This window comes from Catharus ustulatus, chromosome 1, assembly GCF_009819885.2.
Source record: "Catharus ustulatus isolate bCatUst1 chromosome 1, bCatUst1.pri.v2, whole genome shotgun sequence".
Taxonomy (NCBI): domain Eukaryota; kingdom Metazoa; phylum Chordata; class Aves; order Passeriformes; family Turdidae; genus Catharus; species Catharus ustulatus.
In genome coordinates, this window is record NC_046221.1 from 25,361,113 (window position 1) to 25,368,582 (window position 7,470).

The 7,470-nt window shown below is 40.0% G+C and overlaps 1 non-coding gene across 1 annotated transcript; it reads right to left on the reverse strand.

The window, feature by feature from the left end:
• Nucleotides 1–1,050: 1,050 nt before the first annotated feature.
• Nucleotides 1,051–1,124, reverse strand: TRNAN-GUU. The gene has a single exon. It is a non-coding gene; the product is annotated as a tRNA-Asn (tRNA).
• Between the last annotated feature and the right edge of the window lie 6,346 nt (nt 1,125–7,470).

The window sequence follows — 7,470 nt, forward strand, 5'->3', positions numbered from 1 at the left end:
TACCATGAAAACAGGTCTGTGGAAAGAGAGCTCTGTAAGAGAAGGGTAGGCTGATAAAACAGAATCACAGAATCATTGAATTTTAAAGAGTGGGAGAGGACCTTAAAGTTCATCTAGTCTTGACTACCCCTGGCAGTGCTCCTCCCACTACACCAGATTGCTCAAGGCCTTATTCAGCTTGGCTCTGAACATGGCCAGAGTTGGGATATCCACAATCTTCCTGAGCAACGTGTTCCAGTGTCTAACTACCCTCACAGTAAAAAATTTCTTCCTAATATCTAACCTAAATTCTTTCTCTTTCAATTTATACCCATTACTCCTTGTCCTATCACTACAGCTCCCGAAAAGGTATCCACAAGAAAGCTGCTAAAGGATAATGGGCTCCACTGGTTTCACTGCGTATGGATTTGGTTTGGGACATTAAAGAAAGCCATACACTGTTAGTTAAACCTTTCAGTTCAATTATTTTTAAAGCATAAGAAAAGCAGAGAATTAGATCTACCTGCCAGTCATCTAAGCAATTATTAAAGTGTGATATGCACAAGAGATTTAAAACTAGAAGCAAAAAACTATAGCTCTCCTGTAGATTCCAACTCACCAGTTACACAAAATTGCTGGGAAAGGCACAACTGTTCAGTTACCTGCTAATTCCTAGAAGATAAATCTTTGCTAAGCTTGAGGTGCACAGTAGCCCATGTTGATATTTTGTACATATATGTTTACATTTCAACATCATAAAATAACACATCCTTTAGAGGTCACAAGCAACACAACAGAGCACCATATAGACAAACAAATATGACAGAAGAGGAAATGTTGTAATATTAGGCTAAAATGAAATTATTTCTATGCAATTTCATTTTTAAATACCTGGAAATATTTTAATCTGTTAATCCATTGCTGATACTTCAGCAAACTAGGGTTTCAGTGAACTTGAGGCTAAACAGAGAATTCTCAATTTTTAAAATTTAATGGAATGGTTAGGTTTGGGAGGGACCTTAAGGTCATTTGGTTCCAACCCTCTGCCATGGCAGAAGAAAAGGAAGACCCCGTCCCTGGGTGGGCTCGAACCACCAACCTTTCGGTTAACAGCCGAACGCGCTTACCGATTGCGCCACAGAGACTTCCTTGGCCCTGGAATCTTCACAAGAAAAAATAATTTTTCTACCCAAAATAAATTTATGTTCCTAAAAACATTGATTTCAAGTAGCAGGGATATAGTGCAGAGATGCTAAAAGAGAACACGGTCATCACATGGCATCTGTATTGCTGGCAGCAAAAGGAACGTGTGCTGCACAATATTATAATGCTGCACAAACACAGCAAAGCTTGCACTGTGGAGGGAGCATAAAGGAGAAACAGAAAAAGGAACAATATGAAACAAAGTGTTCTTGGAAAAAGAATAACTCAAATTGACAAGGAACTAACAGTGAGTGCCATTTTTCCTCAACCAGGAGTCAAGAAAAGAGAAGGGGCAAATAGAAAAAACTTACACCTGCACACCAAAAAACTCATCTAAATCAGACATTCTTAACCCATTACTTTGATGGATACAAAGCTTTGAGGATAAAAATGTAAGCAGCTGAAAGCAAATTTGTATTAGTGAGCTGAGCTGGGTCCCAACCCCTTTCTCAGGACTGTGTAGCTGCACAGAAATATATATATCATGCACCTCATGATGCAGAAAGTTGTGGTCCCTTGACTGTCCTTAATGAAAGGGGACAGGCGACTTAAATGTTTGCTATCTGCCCATTTCCCTTCCCTGTCTTCATCTGATCAGTCTTTGTTTCAGACCCACAGAAGTCTGAAATGAAAACACTATTATCGTTTCCACTCATGTTATGGAACAGCAGATGTATTTATCTCTTAGTGATAAAGTTAAATATGACCTTTGAACATGTGATTTCATAATTACTTCACTTAATATGAGTCTGATTTCAGTACAGATTATTGAGAAACCGTTTTTATAACTGTTACAAAATTAGAAATCTGTAAAAGCAGTAATTTCTGATAGAATTTCCAGGGTCTTACAGGTTTGAGGGCATATTTGTTTCAGCATTTGGCTACAAATTCAGTACTCAGGCTACACTCCTTGATTGGACAAGTCCACTGAGTAAAAGACTACTTAAACTTTGTACTTCCTCTTCATCAATACAATCAAATATTTGCAATAGGTGGCTACCATGCATTCACATGCCACATGGAAATTCTTAGGGGAAAATTGATTATCATTATGAGGCTGAAAACCCAGGAATTAAAATGTCTGATGCCATCATTTGGCAGGTACTCGAAAGCTACCCAGGCAAAAGCTGTATAACTGAAAATACATTCCAGGAATTCATTGGAAATGTAGATTTGTTTCTGGAATTACAATTTGACCAGAGAAATCTATCAGTGCTGCAACATTTAAATTAAGAAGTGATATGGTTTAGGGTATGGCAGATCCTATTAATTAATTATTCAACACTAAACCTGTAAGTTAATGTAGGGAATATTCTATTTATTATATAAAAATCTGTTCCTTATGAACATATGATGATTTTCCTTATGAAAGTTCAAGATTAGAGGTAGGTGATAATTGTTTCCCTTGCTTCTATTCCTTGCTATATATACATGTGAAAAATTATTTACACTCTTATAAACATACACAAACTCAAAGGGGAAAATATCACATGAAAATGCTCTACTATTCCTCTGACTGGGAATATTTAAATATCAGTTCTCTGTGACATCTGACTTTATACTACAGTAGCGACTTTATCTTCTTACATACTCCCAGTCCTTGTGATTACATTTTGCCTTTGCCTGAGAACAGTAGTTCCAACTCAAGAAGCTACACATGGCTGTAATGCTGAAAACAGGAGGAAGCACCTCTCCTGTGAACTCATCTTATCAGTGAACTCGTATGTGCATGCCAGGGTTGGCCCATGGCACAAAGGTCTCCTTCCATTTATGCTGAGCCTGCCAAGCAAAGCCAAGAAGCATTCAAAGAAGAATTACCTCATGTAAATTATACCTGTGTAAATGACATCTGTCCAATTAAAATTTATTTTCTAAATTGAACAGAAAGTCACCATTCTTCATGGTAAGTCATTCACCTTATTCTAACTTACAAGTAAATTACCACCTTACTTGCTCTCTCAGAGGGAGAGAGCTCTCTACAGAGGGAGGGTGACTAGTTTAAAATAGATTGATCGGTTCTCTATGAGTGAGTAGAATTAGGTGGGATGAACCCTTTCATTCCTGACTGTTATTACATTGACTCATAGAGGAAATAGAGCAGCCAAAAACCACAGTAATGACAGCATCAGTCATTAGTGACCATACAAAACACCACAGCCTCTTACAAAAATAATTAATCCAGTTGACCCAAGGCTATAACATAGAAAAAACAAATGTGAAATTCTTCCAGAGGCATTTTACTTTTAATATTCGTTAATATTCATTAACATTCAGCAGTATCACATCTCCTCTGCCTCTCAAAGGAAACACTTTTCTCTTCTCTGGATCTTCTCTCTATGGTTGCTCTAAGTGTTCTCCTCCCACTGACGGCCCTTGATGCCTCCAGCAGAGCAAGCAGAAAGCCAACAGGAAGCTGCAGCATTTGCAAACCAAAAGCTGAGGTTTGACTGATCAGAAGAACTTGCAGACCTTTGGTTTACTTCCAGCACACTCAGCTGATCAGCAGACATGAAAATAAAGAAGGTACACAATTTACAAAGCTGCTTCTAGCTAATAATAGTTCATGTCTGGAGTTGGTTTCACAGGGTACTTAGCAATCCCTAATTAGCCTTTTCAATCAGACCTTTTATATATAGTGGTTTTGGTGTGAATTACTTAGGTACATGTCGTGATGCCAAATTCAATTAGCTTGTGGAAAACAAGGAGGAGCCTGTTAGAAGTGAGACCACATGCATGCAAACCACTTCCTAACTCATGGCACTTCAGCCAAAAGTTTCTGACTGAACGAAGGGGATCTCAATTATTGAACACCTAAGCCAAAGAAGCAAGAAAGCAAAAGCAGATGTCTTGCTCACATCCATATATTTAATATACACAGAGGGATTATCTTAATTAAGATACTTAACCTGCAACAGTATCAGCATGTATTTGTACAGTCCTAAAATAATGAAGTCGAAATCCACACATGGAATTTACAGGCATTACTGTAGATTAGTGTTAGTCTTAATGGTAAGTGAGGAATGCCCAGGGACTTCCAGCAGCAGGCAGCAGACCTGAAAGAGCCCTCCAAAAGCTATAGGATGGAATTACTATTTCTAAGGGTTGTAATTTTCTGAGATATCTATAAATAGAAGTATGGCTTTTTGACAGAATTTTAGTTCCTGCTGAAGCAGAGTCAACACCCCAGGAGCTGTGGCTGAACCCCATGCTTTCTGCATCTACACTGCTTATAGTAACAGCAGTAATTTGGGTAGGTTTTGAGGACCTGCAATCATGGTCATAAATGCACCTTGCAGACCTGCCACACAGCCCTCAAACTTAACATAGGTACATTGCAGGATGAGACAGGCTAAGTAAATATGTTTTGGTTGGATGAAAAGTCTTGTGAAACAATCATTCATGAACAACTGTTATATGCGCAGATGAAGGAGAGTATCTGTGGTCCTCAATGACTGCAGGAAAGATATATTTCAAAAGACTGTAAAGAAACATAATGAGCAACAATGTAAAAAGCTACAAAATATTCTAGCTAGAGAATATGTTTAGGTGTTTAAGTTGCTTCTTCAGGTGTAAAATGCATATGAAATGAAGAGAGAAACCGAAGCATTATCAGGAATATTTTAACAAACAATAAGATTTGTTCACAGTAAGACAGCTTTGAAAAGTCTTGGCTTTTTGAATGAAACATGAGAAAAAAAAAATGCATCAATGAGAATTTTTCATTTATGGAGTAAAAGAATCCCTACTACAACCAGAAATGCGGGGAGGGGGTTGGTTTGTTTGGATTTTTGTTGTTGTCATTGTTTTAGCTTAGTTTTGTCAGGGTTTTCCTGGAAAAACATAGCCAAGTGCCTACCCATCTGTATACTTGTATATTTTTCTCTCTCTTTCCCCGAGAGAATAAACCTGAGCACTTTAAAATAGTAAAGTATTTTCAGTATTTAAAAAGAATACTGAAAAAGTGAATGAATCAACAGACAGATTTGAATAGAGAAGTACAGCCTATATGTTGGCAGAGAGTAAAGACATTGGTTGTATAGAAATGGAATATACATTTAATACATAGTAACAACACACATCAGAATAATACTTAGAACTCAAATTTTGCACGTACATTACATTATGTGACTACATACTGCACACATTTCCGAAGTTTTGTGAAAAATGAGGTTCACTTTCCTGGTAAAATTTAAACAGGTTAATAAAAGACAATAAGAGACAAACAACAAAGCAAAAGGTTATAACGGACAGGTGCTTGGCATCTAGCCAAGAGCAGACTTGCTGCTTTGGAAACACCCCTTAACTTCATTAGACCTTGCATATTCATAGACCTGTAATGTATATTCAAACTTTTCTACAAACTATTTTCTATATTCCAAGAACCACTCTTTGAGTTCACCTTTTTAAGGCATGTGTGGTTTTGGGCTGTAGTTTTAATTTATTTTTCTTATCAGTTTTAATTTGGGCTGTGGTCTTCAGTTTCTGCAGATGGTTGGTGCTGGGAACTGGTATATCAGCAGTGGTGTCTTCACTGGGTGTTATTCAACTAAGCAGGAAGTTCACTTACTACAAAGACACTTTATCAGCTTATGTCACTCCTAAAGAAAAATGTATCTTAAAAACCATTTCAAGACCACACATATAGTATCCACCCTAATATTTGTGAAAAGCCAATACTGTAATATGTATTTATAACAGCTTTAAATTTTTTTATACGGTTTATGTATGGTTACTTTATGTTGTGGAAATGTCTTTCCCATGACAGCCTGCCCTGCTCCGGGCCTGCCGAGTTTGGTGGCAGCTTCCCACCACTGATGAGGGACCAGATTCTGAGCCCAGATTTCCTGCTCAGCTCAGGTAGCTGCTTGTGGAGGAGCAGAATTTCCCTTTTGTAAATCTTAGCAAAGTTTGATTTCAGCAACCATTTCATGTATGATAATTGACAAAAGATTTGTGCTAATCATAAAAGTATTTGGGTTTGTACAAACCAGAATACTAAGGTCTGAAGTGAAGCATGGACACTTGATAGAGGAAAAATGTGATTATATCATTCTGTTTGAAATCCCCCTGTTATGAATATTATGTTTTCTAAATAATTTGTATCTACTACCGGTTTGTAAAATCAGACTTTCCAATAATCCAATGGATTTTGCAAAATCAGACTTCCTGCCTTTGTTTTATCAATGACTGCCTATCTACAAAGAACAGATTTCCGATTTCTGCCAGCTTTATCTACCAAGACCAGATGTTATCTATGAGGCTGACTCCCAGACACTTTACACGAATGTTTATTTCGGCCACCACTGCTTGCCTGGCAAAATTATGACAGAAAAAAACCAAAAGTTATTGATTACAACGAGGGACCACACTGTAAGAAGATGCTTCAAACCAAGGTTCGACAGAGCATGGAGTGGGCAGTGACTGCTCATGTCTCCCCAGCGCTGCTTTGCTCTGTCTATATAAAATAAAGCAATCTAAATTTTGCTGAATATTGAGACTTCTTGTTTGTCATTTATAACACATGCATCCCCCAAACGCAGTTAAATATGTGGGGGTCGGCCTCTTCTCCCTGGCAAATAGCCATAGGATGAGGGGACACCGTCTTAAGAAGCACCACAGCAGATTTGGGTTGAACACTGGGAAGACTTTCTTCAGAGAAAAGGTGATTATAGGCTGCCCGGGAGGTGGTGGAGTCACCTTCCCTGGAGGTGTTTAAGGAAAGAGGGCATATCTTTCCTTAAACTCAGTGACATGGTCCAGTTGTCGTGGTGGTGTTCGGTCACAGGCTGGACTCGATGATCCCAGGGGTCCTTTCCAACCTAACTGATTCTATGGTTCTGTGTGTCATCTTGCTTGTACAGTTACCAGCGTTCACAGGGAGCGAGCGTCTCCCAGCCTGAAAAGATCATTTCCTTGTCAACAGAAGAGTGACAAGTGGCACTCTTTAAAAATCGCATTATTTGGAACGAAGCGGTGGCTGTCCCGTTAGGGACCGCGCGCGGCACAGACCCTCGCCCAGCTCCTCACTCACGGAGCACAGTCCCCAGGAGGTTCCGCCTCGCCGCCGCCCCCTCAGCAGCGCGGCGCGGGCCGAGCGCGGTGGAATCCCGTTGGATCCACCGGGAGCCACCGCAGCCCCACGGCGCTACGGGGCGGGGAGGCGAACGCTGGGGCCGCCCGCTGGCGGCCGAGGGGAAGCGGCGGCACCACGAGAGGGGCGCCGGCTCCGCCCCGTGAGCCGCGGGGTGTGAGGCTGCTCTCGGCCGCGGCAGCGGGGACGGCGGCAGC